General features: G+C 41.6%; 1 long non-coding RNA gene across 3 annotated transcripts; it reads left to right on the top strand.

The window, feature by feature from the left end:
* The first annotated feature begins 9073 nt into the window (after positions 1 to 9073).
* Positions 9074 to 15914, top strand: LOC142600443 (uncharacterized). Of its 3 annotated transcripts, XR_012833923.1 has the most exons (3): positions 9074 to 10231; positions 12106 to 12171; positions 12981 to 15914. It is a non-coding gene; the product is annotated as an uncharacterized LOC142600443 (long non-coding RNA). The 3 variants fall into 3 exon arrangements; XR_012833924.1 differs by having other exon boundaries at positions 9074 to 12171; positions 12984 to 15914; XR_012833922.1 differs by having other exon boundaries at positions 9074 to 12171.
* Positions 15915 to 16705: the final 791 nt, after the last annotated feature.

Raw genomic sequence — 16705 nt, 5'->3', positions numbered from 1 at the left:
GGGTGCTTCCCAGGTGTCAGGAGCCATACGTACAGTTCCGCGCTCCCCTCAAGCCAGCACGACAGCACTGGGGCAGCAGAAAAAAACCAATTTCCTCCAGATTATTATTTTTTCCAGTAATGAGTCAGATCAGAGGAAAACCCTTGGTAGCGAGCAATGAAGAGAAGAACTTTGTTTCCCTTAAAAAGTTTTGGTTCCCCCCCAGGGCCTGAGGAAGGGAAGCTGTGCTGATAGCTACTAGCAAAGTGCTCTTGTCGCCTTCAGGAAAATACGAGCTTATTCCCTGTTCAGCTGAGCCCTCTCGTCTGGATGCAAACAATATGGTGAGCGGCAGCGACAGAACAAAGCGTCGGCACACCTCTGTGTTTACTGTGGTCTGTGGCTAGATACGCACCAGCTCTTAGTTAACATTTGAAGTAAGGAGTGGCTGAAACAAGTGATCAGCTCTGGCATGCCTGCTGGTGGCCCTGCTGGAGTTAGCCTTCACCCAGGTGCGGGTCCAAGGCAGAACAGTCCTGCGAGGGCCAAGGCTGCAAGCAGACTGGAGGAAAAATTGGCCAAGAGACCAAGAGGGAAATTTGCGCTGCTGCTACCTATATTATCTTGACTGCGTGGATAAAAAGCTTGCCCTTACAAGTACTCTGCAATGTATTAAAGCCTTTCTCTCTCTCTAGCTTCTATTCCATTTTTCTAATCACAACAACAACAAAAAAAAAGGTTTAGACTCATTCTTAATGTTAAAACCCTCTTCGTTGCTCTGGCTAAGGAAGGTAATGAAAGAGGACAGATGCTGAAAAAACCTGTTGCTAATGTTAGCACAGAGGTAAGCAGGTTTTCACACTGGTAGTTCATTTTGAGAAAGCTCTCTAGCACTATCATTTTTGAGCTCACATTCGACACGTAGCAGGACTAACGACTCATCCTCTAATCCACTGGCTGCAGAGAGTACCTCTGCGTGTACATCCACAGACAACCATGGATTAATATAAGTGCAAACAAAGCTGGTGTTCTGGACCCCTATTGTTTAGAACTGGCAGCAGAAATAAAGCAATAAAACTGTTAATAAACATTTTGAAATACCTACTCAGTCATAGCTAAACCAGACCTAAACCCAATCTTTTTTTGGAAGGAGGGAAGAAACAGGCACTTCACTTCTGCGCCTCAGCTACTCATGAGCACAGCCCTTGTTCGTAAACCTGGCAGGCTCAGGCACATGGACCTTAAAGTTACAAGAGTAACAGAAATGTGCAGAAAGCTGTTTCCATTCATCCTTAGGAATACCTAGTTGTGTCTCTTTTTCTTGGCTTGGTTGACAGTAGATACAAAGAATGCTAACACAAAAATGCAAAATGCCTGAGACATTGATGGAGAGGTGAGAACCCAGAAGTCTTTTTCCCTCTGCCTGGAAGACTTTTTCAGGAATTCTCTGGGAACTGCCAGAATTTAGGACTTAATCCAGCTGTAATCGCAGATTAAAGCATTTTCATCAAGTACGAGGTGACCTGGATCAGCCTTCGCTTAAGATGAGCTATGTATATTTACCTGTGGCTTTGCCTCTCCTGAGCAATGGAGTCATCCCAAATAATCACTCCCCAGGGGACCCAAGCCCCACCGATCGAGGGACTGTACGCACAGTAAAAAGACTGTCTAAAGGAGTTTAGTCTATCTAATGTACAGACAATCAGAGAATCAGCTGAATGCCAGCTGTATTTACTTAGCTGTTTTTTCTATCCCAAATGTACACAGTATGTGTAATTTCTTTAAAAATCAGTTGCATATTAGTTGAAAATTGACTTAATAAATAAAATCGGTAAAATATATTTAAAATACATTCATTCACTGATTTCTTACACTAGTTATTTAAAATAATAGCATATGATTAAGAATTGTTTTGGCTAAACCAAAATATCAGTTGTCCTAACCATTAAAATGTCCTGGCTGTGCTCCTAGGTGATGACAGTACTATATTTAGTCACTGAGTACCACCAGCTGTCTTGCTAACAGAAGTCTGGCATTTTCCTTAATTGAGAGATGCAGTATGTGTGAAATGATACCACTCACACTCACTCATGATAATACTAGCATGACCTAGTTGAAAGCTTTTGATTTTTTTTTTTTTTTGCTTCTTTGTTCAGAAGAATAACAGTTGGTTCAGTACAATGTTAAAAATGAAACCTATCCAAGGGGTTTAGAAGGAATTCTCTGCAGATTACGATCTAGAAACCTCATTTTTCTGAGTTCCCCAGCAGGGAAGGGCAGGTGAAGGGGAAGAAATGGAAAATGTAGCCTTCAACATTTGATGATTGCCTTCCCAGCCATCCATATCTTGCAAGTTTGGGTGATGGTGGGGGTTTTTTGTTTGGGGTTTTTTTGGTGGGTTTTGTTTGTTTGTTTGTTTGTTTTCCTAACTGAACACTGGGCCAGAGATAGCTCAGGGTGCTACATTCTGGTGGACATTACTGCTTTCTGTCAGCCTTCTACTTTAAAAGCAAGGGTATAGTTGGTGGTTTTTTTAATAGTTCATGATTACTTTTGTTGCTGAATAGTTAGTCTGCCCCAAAATTGTGGTTTTGGATGCAACAAAATTATTTGAAAGTTCTGGTTTGAATTCCTAGAATATAAATTTCAGAGAGGAGCCAATGGTCCCTTTCCCCACTCTCACTCCAAGACTGTATTGCCCAGTAGGTAGGACAGATATCAGGTCAGAAATGTAACTAAGTGTACCGCTTCCCACGAGGGCTGCTTGGCGCTGGGGTCTGAGCAATGGGTCGTGTAGTTCATTTACTCCCTCTTGTTGACATGCTTCCACTCATATTCATAAACAAACATTCACTGAAGCAGTAACGGAAGTTCCCTGTGTCAAATGACCTAATCACCATCTTAGAGAGATGTATATTTTTTTTTTCCAATAAATATTTAAATTTTCATTGTTAAGTGGTCCAGCCATAACAGAAGAGCCAGGAGAGCCCTGCCTCAGCACAAACTGCAGCTGAACACTTGCAATATTTTCTGAGTGGGCAGCCTGGGGTTAAAATTCCTGCTCTGAACCAGACAAAGAGGGAATCAGACCCAAGGTTTCCCATATATGATGTGAATGTCCATCACTGGGATCTAGGGCACAGGAGGGGAGGAACAGCTTTAATACCAGCTTCTCATGATTACCTCATTCCTCTTGTGAATCTGGCCCTTGGGTCATTTTTACAATGTCCCAAAGTGAAACGAAATGATTCAAGATGAATTAAATGTTGCAAGTGGTCCAGAACTGCTTTTTTTTTTTTTTTTTTTTTTTTATTCATTGAAAATGTTGAAAAGCTTTGGCTAGGGGAGCAGTCAACCACAACTCAGTCAAAAAAAATGGAAGAATGGTTGTTGAGCAGGAACATCCTTGTTTACTGTGCCTGCTCCTGAAGGGCCAGCTGGAGCTGATGTGTGCAGCCAACCATCCTTATCAAGAGACCGACGGCTTGTGAATGGACAAAATAAATATTTAATAGTATTTATAAGCTCTGTGGGCAGGTGAGGAGGCTGAACCTGAGCCTGCAATTCAGTTCCCAGCTGGGCCACAGGATTTCTGTGCAACCTCAGGTGAGTTGTTTACTCCTTGAATGTGCAGCTGTAAATTCTTGTAGGTCTGTGAGAGGTTCCTCTGCTTCTGTGGACCAGTTATACCATCCGGGGATCTGGGCCCTGGCATCTCATACCCCTCGGTGTAACAGGGTGGGTAATACTTTCCTAGATCTTGAGGACCTTGGACTAATGATAGTCACTAGTGTCTCATGGATGCCTGTTGAGATGGGCTCACAAAGACCTAAAAACCCAGAATGAGTAAAACAAATAACATGAGAACACCTTCAGCAGCAATTTATTATATACTACATAGCAATTTGCTGTACACTATATCACACTGCCATCATGGGCTTTTAAAATCTTTAAACACAGGATGTTTCCCTGTTCTCACACACTTGATGTTTCCTCCAAATGGGGAACTCCTGGCACATGTGGCAGATCAGCCGTTGACGTATTCATTGTTCTGTGAAGCCACATTTTTCAGGAGTGAAGCTGTGATTTTTTGCTTCAAAGGTGATTAAGAAGACAGCTGAACCCATACTACTTAGCAAAATAATGTAGCTGGTCAGAATTTCTTGCCATGTATTAACTGTGAAATGTACTTTTAATTTTAATTAAAAATCAGTGTTCTTACTTGACATCACTGGAGGGTCACTGAGCAGCACAAGAATGCAAATGAATTCTGGCCTGCTTCAGCAGTGGTTAACAAGCCAAAGGAGATTATAACGTCTCACAGAAAGCCCAGAGAGCTGAGTAGGAAACGTACTGTGTTTCCCAGCCTGCCAATAAAGAAAGATCATCAGATCTGTTTTTCTGCTTTTCTGTTCCACACTTGTATCGTCCATGGGGGAAAATCTGGAAGGGATGAGCAGGCTTTCAGTCACTGTTTAAGTACCTTGCTTTTCATAAAAGCATGAAGCAGAAATGTTTTGTTTTCCACTGCATTTCACAGCTTCTGCACGTTAAATGCCTTCAGATTCCTGCAAACAGCTAAATCTGGTGTGCAGGCTGCAGCAGGTAAACAAGGTATATCTGAAGGAACTGCCAAGTAATAACATGAGGGGACTTTTTAACACAGCTTTGCTTTTATTATTCATGCTAAACCCCATGACTGCTCCTATAACCTCTAAGCCCTGAGAAAAACAGTGTTTGTCCCTGTGATTCCTGATGTAACACGGCTAAGAGGCAGAGGCACAAACCTGACCCTAATTTAGTGCAGCTGAGTCACACGCCTTTACAAAAAAGACTGGGTTAATTATTTTTTAATTATTTTTTAAGGGAAAAGAGAAAATTTTGAAGATCTACATTTAATTAGAGAAGATGTTTGGTTTCAAGAATACACCCAGCAGGGTGGCATTTAGTAACAGCACCGTCTCTTCTGACAGTAGCTTGTCAGACTAGGGGTGCCCAGTTCTACCTGCTGTTCAAACACGACCTGCAAAATAGGTCCTTCCCAGAATATTTTAGGGTTTCAAAATAAAATGTGACAAGTTGGTGCAAGCAAACAAAGAGGGCTTGAAAGGGAGAAGCAGGGAAAAGGAAGGTTGTATGGCAGGACAGCTTGGCTTAGTGCAACTTGGGCACATGCTTTTTTAAGAAGAGAAGGAAGAGATCCTAAAAATATCAGTGGGCACCTTCCATCAGCTAGCAGTTTGGCATGGACATTGTGGTAGTAAAGGCTCTGGAAAATCAACCTGAAGAAAAAGACACAATCATGGAATGGTCGGGGCTGGAAGGGACCTCTGGAGATCATCTGGTCCAACCGTCCTTTTTCAGGCAGGGCCACCTAGAGCCAGTTGCCCAGGACCATGTTCAGATGGCTTTTGAGTATCTCCAAGGATGGAGACTCCACAACCTCCCTGGGCAACCTGTGGCCAGTGCTTGGTCACCTTCACAGCGAAAAAGTGTTTTCTGATGTTCAGAGGGAACCTCCTGTGTCTCAGTTTGTGCCCATTGCCTCTGGTCCTGTCACTGGGCAACCAGGAATAAGTAGGATGTTCTCTAGGAAGTGGTTTTCACTCATAGATTGCAAGACTCCAGATTTCTGTGTTCACAAACCATGAGATGGATGACTTGATAAAATTCTTACCAGGTTACTCACAAAGCCCAGCATTTAAGAAACAACAGGTCAGCTCCAGATACTGTAACTTGAAGACCTTGTTTGAAAAACATACAAAAATTGGAGATACTATATCCAATATCTTACTTTGCAATAAACCAGGGAATGCATCTTCCACTTGAAATTGCTTTGCTGCTTAGGATTTTTAGCAGGGTCGCTTGTAATGCCATACTATCACTTCATATGTTTCAATATAATTGTTTTTCTTTCTAAATCAGCCACATATTCCTGCTAATCTAAGCAGGAAATCTAAGCTTTCATTTTGAGCATATTAAAATCACTAGCATAAATAACAGTAAAGGAAAATGTCAGGTAGCCAGTCTAAGGCCTCTGATGTTGCAAACACTGTGGAAACAACAGCTTTGATATGTGACCTGCACTCATTCATCTCAATGCAATATTAACAATGGAATATTAATTACGAGCATAATGCTACTCCTTATGTCAACATTTTAATCTATTTCACAGGTCACTTTTGTGAAAACATCACCAGCTGATGGATACAGAAGCAGATGTTTATGGAAAGGTGCAACAGGCAGCTTGTTGTTGTTGTCATTAATGCTGTAGATCTCAAGCATTCTTTGCCAAAGTACAAATTACTTACCAGAAGGAGAATGTTCTCCAGGTTTCACACTGAAGGAATCAGCCGCCTTCTATTCCCCAAAATCACAACCAGGTTACATATCTGTTTCTCTCAACCTACTGGTTCTCCCAAGACCATTTCCACAGGGTATCCGCAGTACAAAATTGAGTGATACCAGACTGACCAGCTGACCAACAGCTAATTTTGCATTGATTATATTGTTCTAAGTGATGGCACATAGTTCATTCCCATCCAGCTGATGTTACCTGGCCCTGGGTTATTTGTTGACTCAAAGTGTTCTGTTTCTTAGTATGTAATGTAAATGGTTGCTAGCAATGTATCAGTCAAGTATACCTACACAGCAGAACATCTGGATTATGCTCTCAACACAGGAGCCAGATGTCTAATACCGTATACTAATGGACACAAGTGGGGTTGTTTTGGGGTTTTTTTCCCTTATAAAAGACCTGACTTAAAATGATAAGCATTGATGGAATTTGCAAAAGTGCCTTGTGGAGCTCACAGGCTATCATAGGTACTGCTAAGGCAATGCAAAGCCCGCAAGGGTATGTCTGCAGCATCTGAAGTTGTCTAAATGCCTTTGAAGACCTGAAAAACCTTTAAAGACATAAAGACTGGAAGGACCGTTTCTAAAGGGTGTATTTTGTGAGATGACTGTCATCCAATTCAAAGGGCTATAAACTGCAAAAGATGAAACCTGCCATTCCCAAGCCTTTGGGAGCAGGGAAAGAAGCGATCAGAGGGCTGCAGGGTGAAACAGCACCTAAGCTGGTGTCTTCCAGCTTCAGAAGCCCTGCTGTGAAAAGCATCTGAGTAGAAAATACGGCAGGAGCAGGAACACTTAAAGTAAAAGAAAAATTACTGTTTGGCATAGTCAGAAGTTGGACAGCTGACTGTAATGAACGATGCCAGAAATTGCTTTGAGCCTGCATCCTTTCCAAACATAATGACTGTACAAAGAGACCAGCCGCGTTTCTGTGGGATGTGGACTTATAGGGACTCAGGTGAGGGGGACATAAATATATCTGAATATTATCTGTGGTAGGGAAGCCAAGGTTTGTCTAGCTTAGAGGCTTTGTGTCAATCTGAGGATGTTAACCCCTCTCTAACCAAAGCCTGGTCATGTTGTAGCTTTTAGTAGTGGATTTCTCCCCTTTTCCATTTTGTGCCATTGGGGGGCGGAAAGGCCAGTTCCAAGCTAAGTATTTTTTTCTGGTTTTGCTCTTTCTTGACTAAGATAAGCACAAATGAGTCAGGGGAGCATAATAAATCACATGGCAGATTATTCTCAATAACTGAAGCAGAAGCCACAAAAATAAATAAACAAATAAATCTGAAAATACAAAAGGATCCATTTGTAAAAGCATAAGCTTCATTTGCAGTGTTCATTTCTAACTTCCATATGCAAATTGCAGTGGGATATCTTAAATATTTTCTGTGTCTATTTATCTTCCTATATGTTCATGGATCTAACCTCTTTTTTCCTCTCTGAGACATATCTAGCACTGTGGCTGGAGAGTCCAGCTGGGATACAGCTGTGTACTGTCCAACTTTGATGAGCTATAAACGTTTTCTTTTGTGCTAACGTTGACATTGCCCACTGCTTTGGTTTCTTGAATGCTGGTGGTTAAAAGGCAGATCTGAAATCTCCCAAACTGCTCTTTTTAGTCAAGCGTTGCTCTCCTTTTGTATCAACAGCTTCTAATTAAACAGCACCGTACTAGAGGACCTAAAGATCATTAAAGGTGCACTCAGGGTGTCCAAGAATAGAAACACAATGCAGGTGTTGTTCCCTCAGTGCCTTTTCAAAATGTCCCCTCATTGATTAGCAATTGCACTGAATGTCTTATAAAAGTCTGACCCTAACACTGCTAATACCTTCGGTCAGCCAAATAAATTCTTTCAAACTTTCACAGTGGAAAAAGCCTTCTATTTTATGATTTTATAACCCTGTCATTAGCAATCTTTGAAACAGCATTCCACCCTCAGGTTGCGTTCTGTGGTTATGAACTTCATTTGATCACTGCCCCATCAATTTGACATTAACTGCTACAATTTACAACTGCTCTGGCTTTCTACCTATTATTGTCGTACCTCTGCAAGTGCAAAAAACTGATGCCCAGGGGAAGTCTGAAAGAATGCAATGTCTTGTTAAAACCTGAAAGGGCAATGGGGGTGGGGGGAAGAACCTCCTAGAAGAGAAAACCAAAGGTTTGATAATGAATAATGCTTCCTTCTCTGCTGTGAACACGGGTGACCTGGCATGTAGACCACAGCAAAGTAGTGAATAATTCACTGAGAGAGTCATAGACCTCCTGGTAGACCACAGCATTGCTTTGTCTCACAAATATGTTCTCCCACAGAACGGGGCTCGACAGGATGTTTCAGTCTACAAATGTTTAAACAAAAGGGGGGTGTGACGGGGTATGCAAGGGGAGTACCGTGCATGGAGCAGGCCAGTCTGCATGACTATTTCTCCATTAGCGGTTGATTGATAATTCTATAGGCACTGCATATAAGGGCAATGAAGAGAAGAATGGCTTTGATGGAGCTGGGGCATACAGCTCATGTCCAATTTCTAATCCAGACAAGAAACCAATTCCACCCTCAGACAGGGACATTTAAGCGGCATTAATTGTCTGAGCTGAAGCCACGGGAGCGTGGACATGTTGAGCAGCAGCTGGAATCCAGGCTGATTTCCTGACCTTTGTGCTCATAAAAGGAAAAGCATCCAAAGGAGCTATTGGGGCTGGAATATGGTCCCAGTTTCCATATGAGTTGCTTTCTTTGCTTTTGTGGGTTTCTCAGACAAACTTGAGGCCAGGTTGTTTCTGGTTTAGTTTGCAAAAGGAAAAAGGCTCTCAAGTCACTGAACACTATTCAGGCTCTACCTCTTTCCGTCTCTGAGCCCAGGACTGTGAATATGGGCCTGGGTCCTGAGGGCTGTGCTGGGGACAGGAGAAGAGCAGTACAAACCCCCCTAAATCCCAGCTCTGATCTGGGTTTCAGTTGTGTTTGGGAGTAAAGCTAGCAGGCACTTTTTGTTAACTTGGATATCAAACTGTTTATAGAAGCTTTTTGCCATTTCTCTTTTGCTTTTCCATCTTTGTAGCCAGAAATATGTTGAGACTAATCTCATGGTATATCTGAAATTTAAATTGTTTGGTCTGATGGGGCTTCTGAGTAAGTCACTTCTATGTCCAGATCCTCTCATGTTACCTTACTCACACTAAAAAAGATCTTTTGATTTCATTGTGGTTATTTCCAGCATATAGTTAATGTCTAGCCTATGTCTTTCTTCTCTTATCCAGATGAGCTGAGCTATTCTTAGGCTCTATAAATTGCAGAAGAATCAAGCAATTATTCCTCAATTCTTCCTGCCAATTATCCTCCCCTGTTGCAAACCTTCTGTAGATCTGTTTTTCTAACAAACCAGGCAGTGCCTTGTCCCCTCACATGGTGAAGGACATGTCTGATCTGTCAGCTGACCTGCCAGGAGGAGGACACCCAGATGCTAAGACTTTGGTTTGGGACCGTGTCCTTTGGGCATGGGGCAATGAGGCAGAGGCCATGACTTCTGCCCATGACTTGGTGACTGCTGTGTCTGGCTCAGGATGTCACCAGGCAGAAGAAAGACTGCAGGTTGGCACCGTGCTTCAGAAGTGAGCAGGATACCATCTTCAGTGCATGGGAAAGGGAGGCAGAGGCCAAATGCAGGACTCCCACGCTGTGCATGGAACCTCCAAGGGAAGGAAATCACACCTTGAGCGAGAGCAATGTCTTTCATTCCCCTTCCCTCTTGGCACTATTTCCTCAGCACCACTGGTACTGAGGGATGCTCAGTATGAACTCAGCATCACACTACAGAGGAAAAGAGACACTGCTGTTGAGATTCTATGTCAAAAAGCTTTTTAGCTTTTGCATTTGCAGATAATGGACTGGTAAGTGTGGGACAATTCATTCTGAAAATCAGCTTTCCAGTCCATGCAGTTCTGCACATGCTTGCAGAAGTCTCTTTACTGAAATGCTCGTAGTAACCTGGTTTTACAACTAACCAGAGAATTATTTTAACTGTTTTCCAAATGGATAATATTCTTGATTTTCAGTGTATACTGCAAATTTTTCTAAAAATTTCATTTTTAAAAAATGAAGCCATTTTGGTGTAAGTGACTGCAGAAAGGTGGCTATTCCAGCTTTTTTTTTTTTATGGTGCTTTTAACTCCCAGATCAGACTGGTTCTTCTCCTACGTAGTAAAGCTATAAATGCTATATAATATCTCATATTTTTATTCCATATTCTCAGAATTATTTAGTCATTGATTTGGTTAAAAAGGATTTTAGAAGCTACACCTAGTATTTACAAGCTTCCACTGTAATCTTATTATTTTTCCAACCATGAAAGTCACATGGTCTCCTGAAAATCGGCTCATGGAACATGACTTTCTCAGTATCTTTTTTATTATTTCCATCTATTACATACTACCCTCAAGCTGAGAGGAAACTTTAAAGGCACACAACTAAAGAATCTTTGTTTATTATTTGGAAAATCTTGGATGTATTTCCTTTGGCCAGATTTTACTGACTATGACTGGAGAGCTAAATGTCCCTGTTGTTTCTAGCAAATAACCTTTAAAATACAATTTTCTAACCCATAGTAGATAATAGCAGATAACACTGCTGTTGGTATCAAATGAGTCCTCATATTTTCCCAATCGACGGATGCCTGGCAACTTCTGTGAGAATTTTATCTGAGAACAGACTTACTTATTGTTCAGCGTCCAACAACAGGACTCACAGGCAGGATCCTGCCACTCGCTGTCTCCTGTTTTCCTGCTTTCTGGAGGGGCCTGGTTCGGCTCCCAGCTCCCACTGAAATCCGGGGGAGCAGTGGCACTCTCAGCCTCCCAGAAGTCACTCAGGGGCTTCATGGGGCTGAGTCCATTATTTTCAATAGCTGCTTTAACAACCTGAATGCACCACTGGGATAAGAGAGCGGCGATCCCGTTTCAAGCAGAGATGCTCTGAGACTCACGGCACAACACCTCCTGCAGATTTTAATAGGTGTCCCGCCTCCTTCAAGAGAGACCATTACCAACACAGTACAACTCCAATGGTTACTACACCGATATTTAAATCTCTTTCTTTACCAAGGTGTTGCCCCTGCTGTGTGGGCATCACTCTCTATCACCGACCTGTTAATGGGACTTTATCTATTGACAGTACAGATCAGGCTCCGTTCCCATGGTGCACACTGAGAAGTGCTTTTCTTTGGCAGTTACCCCTCGGAAACAAGACTGACAGAATCTAACCCATTGCCCCATAAAAATTGCATGTTGTTCTGAAAGTAAAAATGCAAATAATTCATGAATTTTGTAAACACCTCTAAGGGAAGAGAAAAATGGTAGGCAGAGTTGGAGTCTGCTATTTTTACCCGTGTGCCTGGTTGATTACATGTCATTCTTCTCACACAGAACTAAATATCTTAAATGCAAATAGCCAGAGGTTGTTGTACATTTTTTGCCCTTTCCACAGCTGTTCATTACAGAGCTCAATAGCAGCTGACAGCAGGTGAATATGTGGATGATGGGCCATGGATATATTCTGTTAAATAGAATGAATAAACCATTAAATGATCTTATTTCTTGATATGCCTGAATGCAAGCTGCATCTACAAGCAAAGCAACATTAAATTCTGTATAGCAAATCCCTCTTGTATTTTTCAGCACATCAGTCATGCAAATTTTATGCTATAATCTTTTAAGCAATTATAACCTCCGTTTATTTTTAATGATATAGAGTATCCTTTTTCTTTTAGTTCTAGACAATTGAAATAAGGATGGGTGAACCTGGAATATTAGATGACTTACATCTGGCTCATTTTGTAAACTGTATTTGGTGTTTTATATAACTTGTTTGACCTGAGTAGGAATGAGTGACAATGTATCTTCCTTTTTTGAGAATCAGTATCTTTGAAATTCTCTAATACGCTAATTTAGCCATATGTCTGTATGACATCATTGCTATCATAGGATTTGAGAATGATTCGGGGAGTGCCTTTTCAGAGTGAATGCATATTGGATGTAACGTATATGCATGGATACAATATAGACATAACTTGCACATTTTAGGCAAAAGGAATTAAAAGATGAAATAAATAATAAAATTAGTCCTAAAGCATCATGTCCAAAAAATAACCACAATATTTTGACCACTTCCTGATCAAGGAATCTGATTCTGGATTTGGAGGTGTCTCTCTTCAACTTACAAGTTTCTATTTTCTATAGAAAGTGTTACTTCAGGTGTAGCTCTGCTCTCCCTGTTTGGTCAAAACCCGTAGCTCCGGGAATGCAGGACCTCCAACTCTTTCCACGGCACACTGTCACACAGGGTGACCCTCTGCCAGCCCAAAGGTTATTATTTGACCTGGTCTATGAGAGCGTGGGTTTTTGGAAGGCCAAGCGGATCAGGGCACTCCTCTTCTGTGAGGAGGAATTAAGAGGGAGAAGTGTAGGACCAGACCGGGCTGGCAGCTCCACCTGAGGGGTGGTATCACTGCACAGCTATTGCTCTGCCTCCAGATGTGGGGCTGGGAAAAAAAGTGACCAAAGAGCATTAAAAATTTAACCATCCCTGCCTTCAGGGGCTCTTGTGCCTCATTGCTCACTCTCCCTCTTCATCTTGCTTACGCAGCAGAGTTTTTGTTTAGACTCCAAAGCCCAGGGAAAAGCCTCGCCACCTTCACAGAGACCAGCACGGCATTACTCACTCTGGGAGCTGCAGGAGAAGACATCCGTCTTGGATTAGTAACGCCTGCCTCTGTGAGACTTGCATGAGTATTGTGAAAAACAGGATGAACTGCAAAAGTGAGCAATTCCAATAGCAGCAGAGGCCAGGCAGAGCAGAGGGTATTTGACATAATTGGGAGATTTCACATTCCTTCCTCATGTGCAAGCAGAAAGCAGTGTGAATATTTTGTCCTTCAATTCGGTAAAGCTCAGATGCAGCAAGATTTAGTAAAATGAAAAGTATAGGGCCTATGAATCACAAGCTCTAGTAAACCAGAGAGATCTTATCCCACCGGCCCACATGAAAGTCAGACTCCAACTCTCCATAGCCCACTGCTATTCTATTTTGTGTGGAATTAGGTTGCATCGTACAGCTGGCCTAATGCTGTTTCTTTGCAGCCAACTGTGGACTGAAAGGAGGAGAGAGATTTAGTTAATTTTAATCCTTTGTTTTCTGCCAGCTTCTGGAAAGATGCTGTGTGCTCTATATTTGGAGTTCTCTTTCTTTAGAAAAATTCTTCTGTTACCAGCTTCCAGGGAGCTCTTTTTTCTAGCCACACTGCTGCAGTTTGGCCACAATTTTGACCTAACGCGCTTTAAAGGACAGCTGTGCTATTTCTTTTTAACAATTGAAATCCATGAAAAAGTTACCTGAGGAATTTTCACAGGTTTAAAGGCCTGGGCTTTGCTATTAGCAGAATTTAAGAAGTGTGGCAGCAGAAGCATTTGTAATACGGTGATAACAACATCTGAACAGAAGGGGCAAAAAGAAAAAGTAACATGTAGGCTACAAAAACATAAACTAGACAAGATTTATATATTAAAACATATTTTAGTGATGTGCAGAGAAGCTGCATTATAATGAAAAGCAGATACAAAACTGTCTAGCTATATACAATACTATAGATTTGTGCATGTAAGGACTATCATAAAAAAATGAACATTGAACTAAACCAAGTTGAACAGACCAGAAAACAAAGAGCAACCCTGTCAGCATACCAAGTTTCAGTAAGATTAATCTGTGTTGCAAGTGTTGTTCCCAATGTATCTCTCTGCACTCATCCATCATCTACCTCCATGAAGCCAACATGAGCTTGTGGCCTTTTTGCTGCCTAAGGCAAACTGGTGTATGTGTGCTTGTGTGTAAATATAGATTATTTGTCCAGTCCCCAAGCCAACAGTCCTCACGCAGTTAATAGCCAGCAGGACATTTTGCTGTCCCCTCACGGGGAATATCCAGGCCTTCTCCTGCTCTCATATTCACCTCAACTAACTTCAGCTGTTAAAAAAAGTGATCTTTTAGAGACCCACACTAAAATTGGTGGGAAAAACTGGGCATTTCCAAAGGAAGGAAGTTTTTTAGACACTTATTTTAAAACTATGTTAACTACAGAGGAAGTCTAAATGTCTAGCTCGAGCTAGACACCAATTTGTACATGGTTAACATTAAGTAAGGGAATTTGGTGCTTAGAAAGGCACATCCAAACCCCACTGCACAAGAGTAGCTGCTACAGTCCACCAGAACCTGTCCATAGCCTGAGTACTCGTCGGATCAGCACTTGAAAACCGCCATAGTCTCACCAGCAATTTGTTCTCTCTCTCTGGCACACACTGGCTGTGCTTTGAAAATAATTTAAATTAACTTGCTCACTTCTTTTTCATAAGAATGGTAACTCATAGTGATACTTTTCCAAGCCCGTATATACAACACTAGTCTCAGGTCCCAATTCCCCCGTCTATGTGGACAGAGCCCAGAGTATGCCCTATGTCCACAGGGAGAAGTGGGAATTCTCAGAGCCCTGTCCCTGTGTGGTGCCATCTTCTTCCTCCCTCCCCAGGTATCCTCTGGTATCCTCTCTGATGTCATTACTAGCACAGAGTGGGGCTAACATGTCTCACAGGAATGTTGTGGGCGTTAATTAATAAATGCTCATAAAATGCTTGGGAATCTTCAGGCTGAAAAATGTATAAAAACTTTCCTATAAATATTGTTCTTATTTTCTGTATCCAGATACTACATCTCCAGAGGCCTCTGCAATTTTAAAGTAGGTCAAAATTCGGCTCTTAATAAGTTGAGTTGGGAACTCTGAAATTTTCCTCCAGACACAATTTTGTACTGCTTAAATTAAGAAACACGAGACCCACTTCCCTGCACTCAAATGCTGCTGCGCAACAGCTGAGGACAGCAATGAAGAGACCAGATGATGTGCTCCGCACACCCAAGCAAGGTGCATTTGCAAGCCAAATGTTGACCACAAAGTGTTAACCCACCCTGTGCTAACGCACACCTGGATTTCGCATGGGCTCCTATAGTTTTACCGCTTGGCTCCCAAAAAAAAAAAGGCATCCATACAATATATCATTTGTATTAAACTCTTCCTTTTGGAGAGGCCATGATCAGCCAAGTGGATGGACATGTTTGATTCGTGCCATCTAACCCGGTAGAACACGGGCTGTTAAAATTCTCCGTACTAACCAACTGGAATGGCATCAACCCCTGAAAGAAATATGTGGCATCATGCTTTTCATTTCCATTCTGTAGGAGCAGACACGGCTGAGACGTAGGGCGTTTCCTGAGGTTAATGATAACCTGAGGTTAATGGTTTCTGGCTGAACTTTAGGCCCTCGGCTCCCCCTAACCTGTCATTAATCCCCAGGAAATGCCTGAAACCGAGCGTATTATTTAAATCTGGCAGCAATTAATTTATCTCTGGACCTTACAGATGCTCATATTAAATTAAAAAGAGGATGATTTATGGAGAGCGCCAATAATGTCCAGATCTAGGCAAAGATAGATGTTCTGCTTAATATTTAAAATTCAAGTTTCCTTTTTCACTGAGTCATTGGCTATCAGCTGTATTAAAGGTTTTTATTTAATTATTCTAGCAAAATGAATCTTTTCCCTAATTATTCCTTTTAAAAAACACTTTATCTTGTATATCCTGCCAGCTGCATCAAGATTTTCTCTTTTTTCCTCTTTAGGAGTGTTTCATGAACATTGTTCACTGTTGCAACTGAATCAGAAAATAAATCTATTTTTAGCAACTTAGTTTAAAAAGAAGCAATCAGAACAAATGCAGTACCATGTGTAAGAAAGAAGAATTATCCTGTCGCTCAGCAGTAGATCTACAAGTCTCAGACAAAATAACAGCTGTGATTTTATTTCCATATATTAAGAAGATAGGCCGAAAACACAGTATAAAGATGTCAGTTTCTGGAGAGCCAGAAGGTGAAGCTGTACATCGGTTTCTATTCTCAGTTTATCTCTGGCTTCTAGGCTGAGGCTGCCAACAGTGTGCACACTCTTTTCTAAGGCTTCTGAAGCCTTAGCAGAGCTCTCAGTGATGTGGTTTGGCAATAGGTACCACGAAATGAGAGACCCAGGCATCAGTACAGTTGGCTCCGTAATTGCAAACAACAGCCATAAATCCATTGAAACTAATCCATGTACCAACTGAAATAAAATCCTTAATCTCGCCTCCTTTCTGTTGTTCAGCTTTCACTTTCAAGTCTTATCACAGCATAGTGCCATTAGCTCTACAGATAAAATGGAGTCTTCCAGACTCCTGAAAATCTGAACTTCTGCTGTAAAAACAGCTTAAGAAAAATATTCTGAACCTTCTGAGTTAA

This window comes from Balearica regulorum, chromosome 1, assembly GCF_011004875.1.
Source record: "Balearica regulorum gibbericeps isolate bBalReg1 chromosome 1, bBalReg1.pri, whole genome shotgun sequence".
Lineage (NCBI taxonomy): Eukaryota > Metazoa > Chordata > Aves > Gruiformes > Gruidae > Balearica > Balearica regulorum.
The sequence above is the reverse complement of the archived record's forward strand: the minus strand, read 5'-3'. Positions and strand labels throughout refer to the sequence as shown.